The sequence below is a fragment of the Dermacentor variabilis genome, chromosome 6, assembly GCF_050947875.1.
Source record: "Dermacentor variabilis isolate Ectoservices chromosome 6, ASM5094787v1, whole genome shotgun sequence".
Classification (NCBI taxonomy): domain Eukaryota; kingdom Metazoa; phylum Arthropoda; class Arachnida; order Ixodida; family Ixodidae; genus Dermacentor; species Dermacentor variabilis.
The window spans coordinates 103,909,842-103,930,215 of NC_134573.1; the positions used below are offsets into that span (position 1 = coordinate 103,909,842).

Here is a 20,374-nt window from a genome sequence, read left to right on the forward strand (position 1 = left end):
AAAAGCTGTTCGCTGTATTAAAGGAAGTGATGCGCTTGAAGGCGCACATTTGTTGAAGCGAGGTTCTACGGGCAGCGCCTGTTGCTTCAGTGCGTAATTACGTAGAGAACTGCAGAGCCGTTAACCAGCACACCCGTGAGGGCACGCACGTCTCGAACAGCGGTGATGAGTAACGTCCGGCGACGAAGGAGCCTCGATGGTTGCGCAATAGCGCGAGCCGGGGAGAATCGGCGCCTTCGTTTTACCGTCAGGGAAAGTCCAACCAGTGTTCGACCCCCACTATAGCCACTTGCCAACACGAAAACATGCGGAAGAGCCAAAGAAATTAAATTGAATTCTGCAGTGTCGCGTGACGAAACCACAATCTGATTATGATCGAGGCACTCGGTAGTGGGGGGTGTTCGGATTAATTTTGAGCACCTGGTGTTCTTTGAGGTGCGTCCAGTGCACGGTCCACGGGTGTTTCTGCATTTCTGCATCTCGAATGCGGCCGCCGTTTCCGCGATCGAACCCGCGACCTCGAGCTCTGCAGCGGTAAGCCGGAGCTACTCCGCTCCCGCGACGGGTAGGGCCAAACAAAGCTGTTCGCCTTAAAACCCGTAACTCGGCGACTTACCAGCGGTTTTGTGGCTGCCGGCGGTGGGCGCCCCGATTTCGGTGCGTGTGATAAGTTACCACTTCTTTACAAGCAAATCATTTTACGCGAGTGCTGGTCAGTAAATTTCGCGTGTTTGGTTTGGTTCATGCTGGTTTAACTGGAAAAAGAAAAGGAAACGACAGGTATACAAGAGCACAAGCACTTCAGTCCATTGGAAAATTTAAATATAGGATTAAAAAAAAGAAAAAAAAATTAGCAGAGCGTGGTTTCGATCCACGGACCTCTGGGTTATGGGCCCAGCACGCTTCCACTGCGCCACTCTGCTGACTACGTTTCGCGCCACATGCAGTAGCCATTTGCTCGTGAAGCATATATCAGTGGCGTTCATGGAGATTGATCTGTGTCCAGCAGAGTCCTTCAGGGAAGGACAACGTGAACCGCCCGCTAATGGCCTCCGCCTGCCGCTGCTCCATCAGATAGATAGATAGATAGATAGATAGATAGATAGATAGATAGATAGATAGATAGATAGATAGATAGATAGATAGATAGATAGATAGATAGATAGATAGATAGATAGATAGATAGATAGATAGATAGATAGATAGATAGATAGATAGATAGATAGATAGATAGATAGATAGATAGATAGATAGATAGATAGATAGATAGATAGATAGATAGATAGATAGATAGATAGATAGATAGATAGATAGATAGATAGATAGAGGTTCCGAAAGCAGATTCGTAGTCTCGTCGAGCAATTTGTCACCGCTGTTGTTGTGATATAACTACAGCGCCATGTTATACGACTGTGGCCTCGCAATCTATGCAGTTAAAGTCTTCGCGTTTGCCCCTTTTTGTCATTTAAACTGTCACCTCCATCTTGCCTACTTCCCGTAGGAATAAAGGATATCTTTGGTACTCAGAAACTATAACCTACTTTGTGTCCAATTCTTCTGTAATCCACTTGCATCAAATATGATTAGAAGAATTCGAAGATGTCTCCCCCCCCCCTACAGTAACATAACAATGTCAAATTGTTGGACTTCTTGGAAAGATCGAATCCGCAAAACCATCCGTACAATTTCAAGAAAAACGTATTTTACAAAATATTGGATCATATAAATTCATTTTTTTTTCGCGATATTTGTACATTTAATAAAGACATTTGATTGAGTAAATCATTATACGACAATTAATTCGTGTAGCAACACTGACCTGCACTAAAGCATACTGTGTGAGCAATGTCAATGTTACTTCCTCATTATTTTCTTATTTGTATGCAATTCCGCCGTGAAATGCATTGCGTATTTGTTTATGACTGCAGGTACATGTCAATGTTACTTCCTCATTATTTTCTTATTTGTATGCAATTCCGCCGTGAAATGCATTGCGTATTTGTTTATGACTGCAGGTACGATGGGGGATTACTCTAATAAGCTTCGGGGCAGCCCATTCAAGGTATGCGCAAATGATATTTTAGACATTTCTTCTTTGTTTTGCGTAAAATGATGTTACTGGACCTTGAAACACTAAAAAACACCGGCAAACCTGAGAGTGTCATAAATAATTTACTGCAATGAATTCTCTACACGCCAATTTTTCGCACATACCGCTGTCGCTTTATGCAAATTTCTTAGGTATATTGTGGACGGGTAATTTATTAATACAGCTAAATGTTATTTTCTCCTTAGTGTCCTTAAGGGGAGAAGCTAAAGAGAAAGGCTAAATAAGTTAGGCCGCTAAGTTATTATTCAAAAACACTGCTTTCCTTCGTTTATTGCAAATTATTTGTAGTTAATAAACATAAATGAAGCAGCGCTTTCTTATATTGAATTTCGCGTGTCACCGGAGCATCGCCATTTCATTTTGGCATATCGCGGATTTTTGTGTCACTTCTTTTTATTTGGGGCGTTTTAGCGCGCAGGACAAGTTGTCAAATTTGGCTATGCGCTGAGCTTTTGCGCTCAGAAAGAAATGTAAATATCTTGGGATTATGTGGTAATGCGCGCTTTAGATAGTCAGAAAAGTGTCACTCAGATCCGGTAGAGCTAACGTATGGGGTTGCGTTTCTTCCTGTGACCGTCGTTACGGATTGCAAGTTAAATTGATTTATCACGCCGTTTTCGAAGCATGCATGAAATAATGTCACGTTGAGTGGACTGCCACTTCCGAAGCTGTCCTAACACTTTCAACTCTTCAAAAGAGAGCAAACAGATTCGCTGCACGCTGCATCTATTTGCAGGATCCATACCCGTAAGTTTACGTAGTCCTTGATATGGATACAATCTAGAAAAAAGTGCAGTGGATCAAGTGGAAGAAAGAAAAAAGTAAACTCGATCGACCCGTTAGAGCAAGCCATGACAACCGCAATGACTTCTGTGAAGGGTGTCGGCACTCTGCTATAATGAAGTTGAAGATCAGTCCAGGCGTAAAAAAAGATCTAATCTTCCGCGGTATTCCCGAGTGCCGTGAATCCTGGGAAGAGTCCGAGATGCAGATTATACGTTGTTTTAAGGACGCTCATCGCCCACTGCTTGACTGAGTGATTGAACGCACCCATCGCTTGCGTTCCGTTTCACCTCATATAGATGCCGCCAAATACCCGAATAATCGTTCAATCTTCTAGCCCATAGTTGAAAGATGATGTGCTGTCTCTGAGAAGCAAATTGAAAGACAAAAATATTAACCTCAATAATGATGTCTCACAGCCACCCGAGAGGTCCGTAAAAGGTTAAAAACTGTACAGGGGCGCCTAACTATCATGCACCAAGATTTAAATATATGTAACCGCCACGTAGCTGGACAGAAACAAGGTAATGTTGTTGCCGTTGATTGTAGATAGAATATATTTTTTTGGCATTCAGCCTAATTACATAGTTAGTCCTAATAAATTAGAATAATAAAGTCTATTAAAGTCTTAATAAGTAAACTTAGAAACTGTTTTCGTGAAAGTTCTTTGAGCCTGAGTGCGTTAACTTAACAAAACAAAAATTAAGTAGGAAGGCCACAGTGGCAAGTCTATACGGTCCACGTTGCGATTGGTTCCCCGTCCTTGCCGCATGTGCGTTTTCGCGCAGAAGTTCAGCCCTCCGAATATCGAAAAATCGCACGCACGAAGGGTCCGACGGCCTATTTGCCGCAACGGCGAATTCACAAGAGCGAAAACGCAGTCAAATTCACACTTTGTGAAACGGTCTTTACTTGCGTACGTCAGTTTTGCTAGCCAATCCGACTAAAATAAAAAGCGGGGTAAAGGAGAGAATAATGTCATTTTGTATTATTCGTTATAGCTCTGTAGCCCCGTAATATTACAAATTAAGTATTACCCTGTTTGTGTTGAGTATCAAATGATGTCACTCGCACGTTCGTATAATTTCCGCACAGTGAAAACACCGTGTGGTGTTGCGCTTTTGCAAGACGAGTTCTCGTAAATTTTGTAACCCAGTGCATTCAACTACCGTGTTGAACAGCAGGATATGCAGACACGCAGCACAGTTTAGTGTGAACAAAGTTAGTGAACTAGATACTGAGTGAAAGAAAGAAAGAAAGAAAGAAAGAAAGAAAGAAAGAAAGAAAGAAAGCCCGGGCAAGCTCGACGCCAAAAATTACGCCCCCAAAAATGTCGGTGAATGTTCATCTGGAAAAATATATTCACCTGAAAAGAAAAATAACTTTCGGATGGAAATAAAAAACAGGTAGGCCGAATTATGGGAAGCTAAAAACCACACCTTACTACTGTTTTAATTATGATGTTCCTTACATAAATATTGCTACCGTTGCAAGTATGTTTACTATTCTGTCCATAAATTACCCTCAATATCTCCTCCGATGTGTATTTTTTCATAATTCACTGGCACGGCAAACTGATTTATTTCTTCACTTAAACCGCGAGTAACGCGGTTTTTGCAATGTATTTCGCGTATTTTTTGGCCCCAATGTACGACACCATTTGCCTGTCTACGACTATATTTTCGCCAAGTCTGTGAAAAAAAAATATTATTAAAATTAAAAGATGTCATAATAGCGCAGGCGAAAGTAATACACGATAACAGACTCGCCATAAGCTAGGTATTTCTATGTGAACTGAAATGCAGCCTGCAAGAATGCTGCGAGATTACTACCCTTTCTTAAAAAGAAATGCGCTACTTTCACAATCATTCACAGAAGCGGCAGCATAATTGAATATTTAACACCCTAATAAGAAATACAATGCGCAGTCGACAGGATTCGAACCTGTGCGGGGAGACCCCAATGGATTTCTAGTCTATCGCCTTAACCACTCGGCCACGTCTGCTTTTTTTTTTTATTTATTTATTTATTGCCGGTCTTCGACATTACTCAGACGGTACAGTTAGCACACACTTGTGTATCACAAATTCCAACCGTTGGAGGAGGAAAAAAAAAACGGAAGGTGCGTAAGGAAAGAAACCGCACAATAAAGCCGTCTGTCCATATTGGACTGGCTTTGTCGTACTAAAATTCCTTCATGGCTGTCAGGGGTTCTAGCCTCGACAGCCAATCCGGTACACATTCTTGTATTTTATGGATTTCAATAAATCGCGACATACATTCCTTGAAGTAAGCACGAGCTGGCCTAGCATCGGGATCGCAATGGTACCCTGCCATACGAGCCCGCCATATACAGTGTAGAGCATTTAACATAACAAAGTCATAGGGAACCCCGTCGTCATCTTTAATGGCCAGATACCTGATACCTTGGGGGTCCACCGGCAGCTCTTTCTTCAGGGTTCGCTTTAAGACGTCCCAGAAGAAAACTGCCGCCCAGCAATGTAGGAAAACGTGATCTATATTTTCGGGCTTCTTGCATATCAAGCAGTGCGACCCCCAAGGTACGAGACAACCCCGTTCCTCCAGAAACGTCTTCACGGAGAGAGTTCCTGTGTGTAGCTTAAAGAAGAAGGTCTTTACCCCTGGTGGCACCTGCATCTGTTTTACTCTTTTAAGTACATCCTGTCCTGGCCCTCCACTGTATATGGCTCTGTATAAGGGCACTGGGAAAACAATGTCGCATACATCTCTATACAATGTTTTCCTTTTCACATCACAAAGGTAATCATTTGTAAAACGAACAGAAAGGAAGCGTACACTGTCAACAACTTCCTTGAAATAACCACGCAGAGTTCCAGTCAAATTTGCCGTGCTAACAACATGTGCCGGCAAAGCGTTACTCAACCTTAGCTGACATACGGCGCGCAGAAAAGGATCGCGAACATCGCGAAAAAACAAAAATCGGTTTACAACTTGACGAACAAAAAGATGCGCCAGGCCCACACCCCCATCCTTCACTCTTCTGAACAAATTTGTTCGGCTGCACCTTTCCCATGTTGATCCCCAGATGAAAACTGCGAACACTCTGTGCAGCCTTTGCACATTTACTCTAGAACAATACAGCGTTTGCAAGACGTAATATAACTTAGTAATAAAAAACACGTTACAAATTGTCGCTCTTGCAAAAATGGACAGGTTAGTACTTTTCCATTTGTCTACTTTTTCTTTCAGTTCCTTGGTTTGGTTCCTCCAGTATTCGTCGCTGCTATTATACCTGTCGAGGGGAACACCCAGATACCTGGTCGGAGTTTTCACCCAGTTCACGTTCGCGAAATAGTCGGGTGCAGAAAACCAGTCCCCGTGCCACAGGCCTAGCGATTTGCCCCAGTTTACTCTGCTACCCGTTACGGCGCAGAAATGTTGTACTACAGATATGGTTTCCGTTACACTTGGTTTGTCAGTGCAACACACTGCAATGTCATCTGCATATGCGAGCAACTTCACTTCGGTCGCTGCCAATCTGAAACCACGTATTCCGTCATTTTCATTAATTGCTACACACATTGCTTCTACGTAGATAGCAAATAATAGCGGACTGAGGGGGCAGCCTTGGCGCACTGAACGCCTGATGTTAATGGGGGCCCCCAGACACTTGTTAACAATTAATCTTGTTGTGCAGTTCTGGTACGCCAAGGCCACGCCCTCAGTGATGATGGAACCGACATTAACATGATCTAAGATGGCAAACAAAATAACGTGAGCGACACAATCGAACGCTTTCTCTAGGTCGAGCTGAAGTACTGCAACACGGCCACCGATGACGTCACAGCACTCGAGCACACATCGCATCTTATGGATGTTTGAAAAAATAGATCGCCCTTTGATGCCACAAGTTTGATGGTCTGCGACTATTTCCTTGATGACGCCTTGAAGCCTGCTAGCTAATACCTTCATAAATATTTTATAATCGACGTTTGTTAGTGAAATCGGTCTGTAGGATGACACAAATCTGAGTTTGTCTATTTGATCGCTCTTCGGTATTAGAATGGTGTGCGTTTTTCCAAAGGAAGGTGGTAATGATTTCTTTTCGTATGCGTCATTAAATACATGCGCAAACAAAGGCGCCAGCTCTCTTTTAAAAGCTTTATATAGACCCGCGCTGAGTCCATCAGGTCCCGGTGATTTACCCAAGTTCAAATCGTCGATTGCCTTTTCGACTTCTCTCTCCCTTATTTTTTCCTCTAATCGCTTTTTTACGTCATCGCTCAAACGTGGCATGCGATGCAGAAAACCTGCTTTAAAACCCTCAACATTCGCTTCCTGAAATGCGAAGAGCGAGTGATAGTACTCAAAGAAGGCGCGCTGAATGCTATCACTGTCTTCAACGACATTCCAATTCACTAAAATCTGCTCGACATGGTTTCTTCGTCCATACGCCTTCTCAAGACCCAGCGCCCTTTTAGTGGGCGTCTCCCCTGCCGCTAGTGCATCCGCTCGTGCTCGCACGATGGCTCCTTGATAGCGTTCCTTGTCAAACAGTTCAAGTTTTTCTTTGACGTTTCGCACATCGTCTTTGTACGCACCAGGCTCTTTGCACTCAAGCGTTAGCAGCTGCCCAAGCAGTGTTCTGAAACCCTTTTCTTTCATTTCCTTCTCGAATTTTTTACAACTAGATCTTTCTATTGCTTTCATTTTAATCTTTTCTTTAAAACATTCCCACTTCTCGACGATTGTTCCCGCAGCATCACATTGAACTTCATTAATCGCATCCCGTACTACCTGTAAAAAGGGCTGGTCATTTAGTAACAAGGCATTCAGTTTCCACATATCCCACTTAAATGCATGTCGCTTTTTCATTATACCTACGTTACATTTCACAAGGCAGTGATCTGAAAACGACACTGGTACTACACAGTAACCGTGGCATCTTGGAATCATATCCAATGAAATGTACATTCGGTCCAAACGCGCATGGCTGCTGCCCTGAAAACGTGTAAAAGTCACTTGACGCCCCCCTTCCAGACATTCATAAACATCATCGAGTTCATTTTCATTAATTAAATTTGATAACACTTCACTGCTTCGGTCACGCACACCTGCATTATTGACTCTGTCTCCAGCACTCAACACACAATTAAAGTCCCCTAACATCATCACGCGCATATTACAACAAACATATCGTGAAAGGTTCGAAAAAAAAACGGGCGCGCTCATCTACTGAATTCGGCGCATATACGCATATGATGCGGAACTCTGAATCACCCATAACAATATCACAAAGAACAATCCTTCCTGACTGACACGAAAAAATGCTCTGAATCTGCAGTCCAGGCAGCTTCTTCACAAGAAGAACGCACCCTCCAGCCGTGCCTACAGCATGGCTAACCACCGCAAAATACCTAGTCGTGAAACGTCGCACCATGCTCCCGGTCTCCTCCTCTCCTTCAACCTTAGTTTCCTGGACGGCTAGTACGTCTATGTCGTGGTCAGTGACCAAACGTAGGACCTGACTTTGCCTACGACTAGCCGCCAGCCCTCTCACGTTTAATGTGGCAATCCTCAGGGACGGTATTTGAGCCATCTTGATCTAAACGAAAAGTAAAGTAGGCCCGGAGCATGGTGCTTACCGCTCACGACTAGCCCTCGGCTAGCCGCCTCCGGGACCTCCCGGTTTGTTGGTGTCCTTAGACGTGGCCGCTTTGTCGGCAGGCTTCCTTTCAGGCGGTACATTGGGCTTTGGCTTGTAGCCCATCCGCCTCCCATGAGGCGTCTTCGTCGGTGGTCCCTCACTGGTGCTGGGTGCCCGATCCTCGCGGTCCTTCGTCTGGTCGTGGGTGCGCTTGACGGAGGCAGCAAGAGCCCCAGTACGGTCGTCGTCGGTGACGCCCTCGTCCTGTTGCATTGCGGTCGCGTCGTCAGGTGCGTCTTCACTGACGCTTCCCGTCGCCTGCCCCTCAGTCGTAGCGACCTGTTCCGCCTTACTCGGTTTCTGGGTAGCCTCAGCCGCCTTTCCGTCCGCTTCCAGAGTCGTCGACCCACTAGTTGTAGCTGTCGAGACCGTGTCACCGGTTCCTTTAGCCGCGTCCTCCGCCTCGGCCACGTCCATCACGTGCTCTGCCGCCACGTCAATAGCTGGTGAGCCTGTCACAGCGGCATAAGACTTCACGCAGTCCGCGTCAACGTGGCCGAAACGTCTGCACCGGGAACAGCGGGGGACTCTGCACTCTCGGCGGACGTGTCCCGTGCCGTGACAGCGCAGGCACTGCATCGGTCGACCGGCAACGACGACCAAGGCCAACTCACCGCCGACGCGGATTTGATGAGGAAGGTCCTCAACTTTCACGCTGCCCTTCAGTTTGAGGAGGACGGTCCTGGTCGTTGAGGTCTTGGTCCCCATGCCGTCCACGCGCCACCGCTCACGGCTCACCTCCTCCACCTTGCCGAAAGCCGCGAACGCCGTCCGGACGTCCTCGTCGGCAACGCCGTACAGCAACCAGTGAAGCCTAATCTTCACTTGCTGGTCCTGCGGGTCAACGATGACGCACCGTCGTCCCTTAACTTGTAGTTCCTTAAGGTCCAGCATCCTTCTTGTGGCAGTCGCGTCGCTGAGGGTCACTGCCCAGACGTGGTTGATCTGGTACGCCCCTATGCATACCACGTCAGGCAAGAGTCCCGTCGGCAGTAGGGCGTCTCTAAAATCCTCGACCTTGTAAGGTCTGGCGCGAACATCACCGTGCAAAAATACGGTGTTAATCACCACTTGTCCTTTAGGCAGTTGCGGCAAAATAAAGGCATATTCCTTATCGTCACTCAGCCTGTTTCCGCGGCCAAAAGTAGCCGCTGTCGCTGCTCCACTGGAGCCCATGATTCTGCTGACCGCTCAGCTCGGCTGCCGGAAGCAGAATGACTCGGCCACGTCTGCTGGACGGCAAGGCAGCAGGTATTTTTAAACGCCTCGTGTCCGTATATACGTGGACTAGACGTGTAGCCTCGCATGGCGACCTCCTTTGCGACGAAATCATCTGATTTGCAGCAAAACAAACGCCGGCAATTTCTGTAGCAGCGAAATGGTGCCATTTGGCAGCTGCGAATGCATTTTCCGCGCAACGATAGCTAAAGGGTGTACCCTTGACCTCATTTTTCAAGCTGTCTGAAACAATGGGCTTTCGTGTGCGCTACATTACAACTGCATTAGAAAAGTAAGTCACGCGGAAGTTTTCAATTTGTGTGAACGAAGCAACTGCAACCCATGCACGGAGCCACTGTGGAATTAGCCTATTTCCAATTTATTGCCTATTTCCACTTTATTTCAGAATTTACACCTTTAAGGTGTAAATTGTAAGGTAAGGTATACCTTGTCTTAGAATTCTCTAAAGCTTTTTTTTTTCTTTTTTCTCCCTTCCTCCATTTCACTGCCGGCTTCTTGGTTCATCGCCCGTTATGTAATATCGAATGCCACAATATACTGAGGAGCAAGCCACAATGAAACGACGTAGGAAGCGTACGTAAGTTACTGGTCGGACTTCAAAAGTAACTCTGCAGTAAACTAATTGAATTGTCGTTGTTTTTAACGCACGGTAACCCGAAGTGATTGTGATAGAAATATAGTGCGCTTCGTATAAATCGCGACGTCATGGAGGATAGCTGCGGCACAGGCCTACACAGGCCCCCTTTAGCAGTTGCATGAGTAACAAAGAAAGAATACTCATCGCATTGACGACATGCCGTGCGAGATTGTTCTCCTACATCTGTTATCGGATCTCGCTAATTACTTATCGGTTATCCTAAGGGAAACAGAGACTCAAGCTAGCAAGTTCCGAGAGCGGCTCCTACGTTTAAAGTACGAGAAAATATTTGAAATATCCGCGATGTGCACCATAGGTGGGCAGGTCCGCAGGTTACGGCACGAAGTTCAAGAAGGAGCAGTTGTACGTAGCTTCGTTTCCTCTCGTAGCCATATGGGCCATATTCGACCAAATGAATGTCAACGTGTTTATTGATTGCTCTGATTTATTTTGCGAGGAACTTCAGAAGTGCGGGCGCGGAGGGGACCAGGTGTGCATGTTTAGATGACTTTAGAAGATAGCGACAACTGAGTGTAGGTTGTCGCTGAACATGCATTCGCGATGGATGGAAGGGTGTTATAAGCGTCTCCTTCGAAATGGGGCAGTGGGTTGCGCCACCAAGTTCTTGTTTTTATTTTGCCTACTGTCCCACCTACACTCTTAAGCAAAATTATACCCTTTTACCACACAACGATAGTCGTCATCTGTCTCGCCCACATTTCCTTTCTTTAACGCGGTGAGCCCGGTACTTCCCAATAACGAACGGCATGCGCGTTATCAGCATTCCCGACAGGGAAGTAGCGGCGCGGCGTTTTCAAGAAAGGAAACGCAAGCAAGGCAGATGACGATTATCGTTGTGGGATACACCCCAAAGGGTGCAACTGTTTTAAGAGTCAAGCTTTAGCTTGGGCCCAACTCCGACGCGGCCTATGTCAAACGCAAAAACGATATTCCGAGATAACCCTTGGACCGATTTTAATAAAATTTAGGCATTTGAGAGAGTTAAACTCTAGTGACTGTTGGAATCAGAATTTCGACTTAGGGCCTCAGTTTTCTGAAAAAAGATTTTTAAAAATTGGAAAAACTGAAAAAATATAGAAGGACGAAGTTTACAAATTAATACCTCAACAAAAGGTATTGCGGTTCTGTAAACGGTATTCATTAGTTTATTGAAAGCGGACGACTTCGTTATGTCATTTTATATCTTACGTGAATTTGTTATGTTATGTACAAAGGTTCTGCAAAAGCTGTATTTCCGGAATACTATTTTTTTTTAAATTCATGTGTAACGTATCAATTGTGTCAGCTTTAGGTGCACTATTAGATGCATTTCACAGATTTGTGGCATCATTTTTCATTGCTGAGTTGCAGAGTTGTAAACTTGATAGTTTCGTTTTCTAAAAATGTCCTATAATTGCCAATTTTTAATTAAACATTGACGACCTAAATGAAACATTCGAAACCAACAGTCACTCGATTTTAGGTTTTTCTTTTAAATGCCACAGACTTCACCCAATTTGGTGCAGTGGTTGCCGAGAAAAACGTATTCTCTATTTACATGTATTTAGATATGAGCACCGCGTTCCCAAGCGTGGACCCTGCCTCGAACAGTGAGCACGAACAAGTGCAACAGTCATCGGATACAGACTACCTTCTCACACGGAGCAGCTAACTATATAAAGAGAAAGGTACAGCCCGATTCACAAACTGCACTCTCGTTTTTTATCCGAAGAGGCACTAACAAGGTAACTTAAACAGTTTTTAGCCTCGTTCTATCAGTGCAATATCGGTATTTACCTTCTGAAAGCACGACACACGTTACTACCTGTATGTTGGCGGATGCTATGCGATACACTGCAACACGAGTCACAGTACGGAGTTGCCTACGAAGGTCAACAGTCATCTTGTCGTACCTGGAGCAGCTGGAGCAATGCCGCGAACGAGTGCTTGCACATTTCGGAGGCATTGCGCAAACACGCGCAAACAGTTTCCTTTTTTAACCTCCGGCTCAGTTCTCTTCGTATTTAAGAAAGTCTGATGCGGCTCGCTAGGCAGGCTGAACGTTTTGCAGGCACAGCGCAACGATTACCGCGGTTTGGTCGCTGCAATCCATGAGAGAGATCAAAATAAGGTAATCAGAAGCAAGGGACCGTTTCGGCATCGACGAAACACCTCGGTTCTACGCCACAAACGAGAGACTTGAGAGACTGAGTCTTAGCTATGCCATTTTTGTAGACGGGTTGAGTAGCTGTGGGAGATCGTGCTCTCGAGTTGTTACTTGCGAAACGTGTTTTACACTGTATAATTTCTTGTGTATTATTAGTCAGGACTGTGCTCCAACCAGTGGATCGAAACGGCCACCTGAAGAACCGCAGTGCAATTGGGCGAGGTCTTCATATGTAGGGTGCTTCGCAAGGAGGTTTAAAAAAAAAATGTGCCAGAGGTGAAGCCGGCCACCGCCATCTTATGAGGGCAATAGATTGACGTTGGTATTTGGCAGAGAACAGGAAGAGTAATTTATCTTTTTCTCACTTTCAATGGCTTTCACAAAGCCAATTTTGGCGTACAGATGCTTCTCGATGAGTCCGTCTGAGTCGCTGGTTTTAGGATGAAGCTTGAAGGTTTTAGCAACTTACTTGTATGGGGGATCACGATGTCATTACTTAGCCCGAAACAAGATTCCATTGCTTTCCAATTACTCTAACATTCATATTTACAGATCAAGAGTAGTTGAACTGCGACTGTTGTCCGTGTTGTTCAGCCCGCTTTCAAGGGTGAATTACGAGCAAGCGCTGGCATCACCTCTGCTGGTAAGAAACTGCGATGGCTGCTTGCTTCGATGTTCTCCTCGCCCGCCGCTCCGAGCATGGAGCGGCGGGCGAGGAGGACATCGAGGTTACATTCGATTCGCGAGGTGCTCCACCCTGCCATTCGTTTCAGCGGTGTAGCAATGGCGCCCGCAGAACCACGACTTTCGTTTCAAAAATTGCAAGGCTGGTTCATGATTTTGCTGCCCCCGCTCCACTGTCGGTGCCGACTTGGTGCAGGATTACAGGGGGGAAGCAGCGGCGCAGCAGCGGCGCAGCAGACGACGCAGCACATGGGCGCGAGCACCGTTAAAATGCACGTTTACGGTGCTCGTTTACGGCACGTTTACGTTTATGCACGTCTGGTGTGTCTACACAACTATGGTGTGTATCTACGTCCCAGAAAACGATCATACCTGCAGTTCAGGACCTCTCAAACTTACGCACTCCGTGCACATTAGTCTGACATAGCATAACGCCTACACCGCGTCTGCACCTTTCCATTCGTTTCGAATGTTTCGCTGGGCCTGCACCTCCGGAATCGAGCTGCACAGTTTCTGAACTTCTCGTGAACCGCCATGAACTGGTTCACAGTGGTGCAGGCGCATCGAACAGACCCCGAGGCACGCAATTACAATGTGGTCATTGGAGCTTTCCAGAAACGCGCACGCGCCGTCAGCGGCGGCCGCGAGCGCTCACTCCGCTGCTGGCTAGGCGCAAGGCATTGTGGGAGGGAGCGCCGGGCCGCGCGCGGGGTGCTTGCACGCCGCAGGAAAGGGCGAACAGGCGAATCTTCGACAGAGCGGTTCATATCGCCCCTGCTGCTGAAGTGGCTATGTATGTAATCGGGAGCTGCGCATCTAGCGCCGATGGGAATTCGCGAGGAAGCGGAAACAGGGAAGTGGCGACGGCAGCTTCATTTCGCAACACCCTGCCGTACGTCACAGGAGGGTTGCAATGCACCGGCCGCGACCCGCGCTTGGCAGTGCTGCTGCTCGAGTAAACGGATATAATTCAACGACTAATTTAAGGCGAATTATTTCTTTGTACATGGCCATTTTTAAATGTTCGAACGCGGAACATTAGACCTATATGACGACTACTTTGAACTCTCCAGCATATATAAGCATGTGCCGTAATGTTTGCAACTGAGAAGTTAATTAATCTCATGTTTAATTAGCGAATGGCCAGCTGCCTTGGCTTTTCTTGCAATGATGTCCGCCTGGGCAGACGTAGTTCATCTGTAGTGACGTAATTCGAGTAATTATTCTGAGCTTTCTAAAAGCGATGCTTTTCTTTGCGAACGTCGCAGAGTTTCGTGACCGTGGGTGCTGCGGCCTGGCTGCTAACCGGATAGGCCAACCAATCACTGCAGAGGACGCGTGCCTTTGAGTTCCTTGCACCACCACCAGATGATGCTCTCTCCGCAGCAGCAGCGGAGAGATGAAATACTTCGGGTAAGAGATTATAAATACCTTGGTATATGGATAAACGAAGGCAAGAGATATATGGAAACAGGAAAAAACAATAACAGTGAAGGGGAAGAGAAACGCAGCCATAATGAAATGGGGATACAATAGGTAGAGGTGCTCCGGGTTACGTGGAAAGGTGTAATGGTACAATCAGGACTTGATGGCAACCAAAGGCCAGCGGGACGCCTCGCATTGGGCACTCACGGGAAGAATACAAAAGAAGCTGTGCAGGATGATATGGGCTGGACGAGTTTTGAAGTGAGGGAAGCTCACAATAAAATTGATAATGAAGAACGACTGAGGAATACGGAAGAAAGTAAATGGGCTGGGAGAGTGTTGAGGTAGTTGTACAGGGAAAACGTTGATTCACAGTGGAGGAAAAGAACTGGGAAGCTTACTAGCAAGCATGTGGCCTGTAGGGTAAGCAACAAAGAACGTAGAGGAAAGTAAGAGAGGCTGAAATAATTTCATGGGTGGTGGCAATGGAAAAGAAATCTGCCATGAGTAACTACCTAAGAGAGAAAAACAAAATCGGGAAAGGAACAAATGATGATAACTCAAAGGGAAGCTCATTACTTTTTGAAGAGAGAACAGGATGCCTTAGAACACGCACCTATAAAGAGAGATATAAGGAAAACGCATGCGCTTGCTGCGGTAAAGCTTGGGAAACGATGGAGCATGTTTTATTAGAATGTGAAGATCTCTGCCCAGCGGTTGACATAGGCACCACTGGCCTCCTTGAAGCCCTTCGGTTCAGCAAGAGCAGGGGGAAGGTAATCATGTCCGCAACAGAGATTAGCAAAAAGCGATTGGAAGATTGTTGGAAGAAAAGTAGGGAAGTGACAAAAACAAAGTTCACAATAGGGGGTCAGAAAATTTAATTACAGGAGTTCATCGTACGGTTTTTTCTTCTTTTTTAATCTAGCTAGGATATTAAGCAGTATAGTAGCAAGAGCTTGGTGGGACAACCAACCGCCCCGTTCCAAAGGGGATACTGATAACATCCATCCAGCGGTGCCAACCATGCTGGGGAGAGAAAAAAAAAGGGACCATAATGCTCATCTTCGCGCATCTGCGGCATGACATTAGCCCCTCTACAATGCCTGAACAAAACCTTCTTTGTAACTTTTTGCAGGCACTTGATAAACACAAACTCGTGTTTCGACTCTTTGTGCACTCACAAAAAGCTTCACTGTATATAGATTCACACGTTGGATCTGCTGCATTTAGAAAAAGAAAGTGTTCAAAGTAAATCATAACACAAGCAAAACGCGTAAATTAGAAGAACCAGGATGAAAGGGCAGCCCGGCACACAACTGCAGATGCAGTCAAGACATGCATGCCAACCGTGGTTCCCGCCACTGATAGCAATAATTTTTGAGGTGGAGAGCTGCAAGACCACGCATACTTGCAGAAACACCACCGCCACTGCCACATGCCACCGTGGTGTCAATCACAGAAGGCTCAAAATATAGATACCGTTAACGCCGCAATGGTGATGGTTTTGTATGTACCTGCTCATAATCGTAGCTCTTGAGTGGGTTTGTGCTGTTTCGGCATAGTCAAGGAAGAAACTCCCTCTTCAGCAATGCTTATGCTTTGAGCATGACTTTACATGAGCAACACCAACTGTGTCAGCTGCACTGTTTGTGGCACGACAGACAGACAGACAGCGTTTCACCGCAGTATGGGGTATAACTTGACATACTCTGGGTGCTTGCGGGTGCCTCACGCGAATACAGGCAAGGTGCCTCGAGCGGCCAGTCGCACGACAATTTTGTGTGCATTTGCGGGCTTCTTTCACGCTCTGAAGAAACACTTATGTAGCATGTATTGAGCAACAGAAAGCTGCAGGTATCGGGAGTCTTTCACGTCGCTCTGCAATTTTCTCATTGACACTTTTAATTTAAACATAATATTTGACAAGTTCATTAAGTAAGACTAGCTAATTAGGCAGAGTGAAAAAAAATAACTTGTATCTCCAAACGATGGCAAACCACATTACCTTGGTTCTGTCCAGCTACGTGGCATTCGTATATATTAAAACTCTGGCTAAAGTTAACTGAGACACCTTGTACATGCACATCCTAAATGAAAAAAAAATTGAATTAGGTAATGTAATTATTTAATTACGCACTTCTTCAGCCTAATTTTCTGTGCACAGCATGTCCACCAAGTAGCCAAAATAAAGCATCAGTGCCAGTCATGTTTGCATAGTATAATTGTTTGCATAATTCATGAACTTTTACCTTAAGACAAGGTAAAACATTCCACTGCCCTGCAGGAGAAAGTATGTCGGACAGAATGAAAGGTTCTTTAACACATTAGGATCACATTAACAAGCGATGAACATTGACACAATTGCCATCAGAGTGAGGGTTTAACAGGCAAGATCAACCAAAGATGCTAAACAGAATCTTTTGCTTCCTTGGTGACTCTCGCCCCACTTACGTGCAGTGCGATACAGTTATACATGGTGTAGTAGTAATATTACACCTGGCTTCTCAGAGATGAACAGGAACAAAGTCAATGAACGCCATGTTATATGCAGAAATACTACAAAAGCACAGTTTAGTTCCTTTACCACTGTCATTTACATACAATTGTGTAATACGTAAAAAAGTTTAACTTTTCTCATTTGCGAATTCTCTATTCAGCTGCATTTTCACCTGTGAACAACTTTAAATATACTTAAATGCAAATAGGGCATCATCTGCCATATAGTATATGCCTTTTAATTTATAAGGCCATATTAAAGTTGATATTAAGTGCCATATAATATCTAGTATATATTTATTACCTCATTTGATTTTACTATTCATACATCCGGACAAACAAGTTTTAACAAAACTGAAAAAAACCAGTATTGTGTTAGCTTTTACAATCCTAACTTTATTACAAGGACTGTTTTGCAGGCTCGTCTTCCCATAAGGAGCAGTCCCAACAAAAGGTGAAAGGAGGTCCTCCATTACACTTCCACACACAAGCTCGATCTTCAGAACATTAAGCAAGCAACTCCACTTCATGCTTATCTTACAGAGCACCGATTCTACAGGGGGAGATGGCGGGAATAAAGAGAGAAGGCAGGGATGTTGAACAGAGATGCGTCTGGTTGGCTACCCTACTCTGGGGGACGGGAAAAAGGGAATAGAAAGAAAAAGTGAGAGGGGAGGGAAAGGAAAGCCGCGGTGAGCTTGCGCACATACGTGGAGGGCTTGAGTGAGTCAAAGACATTCACATAAGCCAGTCGCCCTCAAGAAAGAAAAGTGCCTTAATAGCTTTGTGGGCCGAGAAGCGATGGGGACGGTCTTCAAGTAGCACCTGCACAGACAATGGCCGATCCTCCAGACGTCACAGAAGCAACATTGTGTATAAAGCCTCTTAATCTGCTGTCACAGTTGCCTGCACTGAGCTCTTATCCGACAGACACTAAGTGATGCAAATATAGCACATACAAAAATTTATTCTTCTTTGAATGAGTTGATTTAAAACTAAAAAGTAGCAGAAAAAATCTCTGACTGTCACATTAACCTAGAATATGTGACCTGTTTTCATAAAAATCTTGGTATGCGCATTTTTTTCTTTATTTTGTAAATTTAGTAAATTGAGTAATTGAGTAAATTACGTGTCTAAAGTACCAAAACACGGCCCTGACAGTTCGTATCGCGACACCCCTATGTGCTCCGTGATGAAACAGCTGCTAAAACTCATGCGTACTCGGCGCAGCAGAGTACCTGGAGCAGCTTGCAATGCTCCAGGTAGACCTAGCTAAAGCTTTTGATCGTGTCAGTCACTCCTATTTATTTTCTCTTCTGTAGCATGCCAATGTTGACTCCGTTGTGCTTAAAGACGTTATGTTTTGCTATACGGGTTGTACTACTCGTTTAGTTATTAATGGCCAACTCTCTAAACCCGTTTACATTTGCTCTTCAGTAAAACAAGGATGCCCGATGTCCCCATTACTATTCGCCCTTTATCTGGAACCGCTATGCATAAGCGTAATTCAGTCGAGTTACATCCATGGCTTCAATATACTGGGTAATGAAGTAAAAGTCTTAGCTTATGCAGATGATTTAGTGTTCTTCTGCCCGGATAAGTCCAGTGTTGAAAAGGTAGTATCAACAATAGAGGATTTTGGCAGCGTATCAGGAGCACGAATGAACTCCGCAAAAAGCTTAGGCTTGCGGTTTGGCTCATGGTGCTATACACCAGAACAGTTTGCAGGCGTTAAGTGGACCAGTGTCCCGCCAAAGTATCTTGGTGTGCCGCTAGGCGAATATAAATTAAGCGCACACTATTGGAAAGAACGGGTTTCGGCCCTGCAAAGCTACGCCCAGACATTCGTTCCACACCGACTTTCTATTTTTGGGAAAGCTGAGGCCTGCAATATGTTCTTGGCAACAAAAGTTTACTATGTATTGCAAGTTATTCATTGTGACAGGCTCTACATCCAACGCTTTCACCGAATCTTTGCAACCTCCGTATGGTCTTCAACTTTTGAGCCCATGAGGCGAGACAATATTTTCAGGCCCGTTAGTGAAGGTGGGCTGGGTTTAGTACATCTTTATGTGCGGCAACTAGTGCCTCGTTTCTCCTTTTTTCGCGATACATCGCATCCTATAATTCTGTCATTCATGCAAGTCACACTTGTTAATGCGTTACCTGATTTAATTGTTTCTTCCCATTTTTCTTCGCGTTTACGCTTGTGGGGATTCATGCAAGAAGTTTACTTGGCGGTTCGTTTCATGACAGTTCAGTTTTCCGCTGAATACTTGTACTCTGTGTCGCGTAAAACGTTATACAAAGATCTATTGTCCATGCTTTCTCCGCCTCCATTTTACCGATCACTATACATTCAATGGCCAGGTCACGATGTTCTAAAGCGAGTTTGTAAAATGTATATATCCCCTTGCTGCAAAACATGCTTTTATAAACTTCATAGTGAAACCATACCGGTAAAAACATGACTACTGAAAAAGGGTATCTTTGTCTCTTCTGTTAACTGTCGCATTTGTGACGTGCCAGAGAAGATTGAACATTGTTTTATTAGCTGCACCGACGCCATACTATTTTGGGATGTCCTCCAACGGACTTTAAAAAAAGACTTTCATATTAACGCTCATACTGTGCGATACCTGCTGCCGACCTCTCATAACAGTGCACCTTTTGATATGTTTTTTCTCATTGGAAGGCAAAGTTTGTGGAAAACGCGAATGATGGAACAAAACGCCGAAACGGTTGTACCTACAAGGGCAAATTTCATCCAAATGACACTACACCTAAAGCAGGTTTATGATGGACCCGATACACAGCCGGAGTGGTACCCCATTATGGTGAGGTGCCTATCCTTACCACCCTTCTAAAGTGAAACCAACATTTCGACCGACAGTATGAACCATGACTTTTCTCTGTGAGACTTTCATTGTGCTCTCCATTGTCTTACTATGCGCAACTGGTGAACGTCAGTTTGTTGCTACTGTAATAAATACCATGAAAGAAAGAAAAAAAAGCAGCAGAGGGGCGCAGTGGAAGCGTGCTGGGCCCATAACCCAGAGGTCCGTGGATCGAAACCACGCTCTGCTAGATTTTTTTTTTTTCATTATTGTATTTATTTAGTTCTTCATGCTGTCAATCCTG

The 20,374-nt window shown here is 45.0% G+C and overlaps 1 non-coding gene across 1 annotated transcript; it reads right to left on the bottom strand.

Annotated features, from left to right (window-relative positions):
- Window positions 1–851: 851 nt before the first annotated feature.
- TRNAM-CAU (transfer RNA methionine (anticodon CAU)) lies at window positions 852–923 on the bottom strand. Its single transcript has one exon. It is a non-coding gene; the product is annotated as a tRNA-Met (tRNA).
- Between the last annotated feature and the right edge of the window lie 19,451 nt (window positions 924–20,374).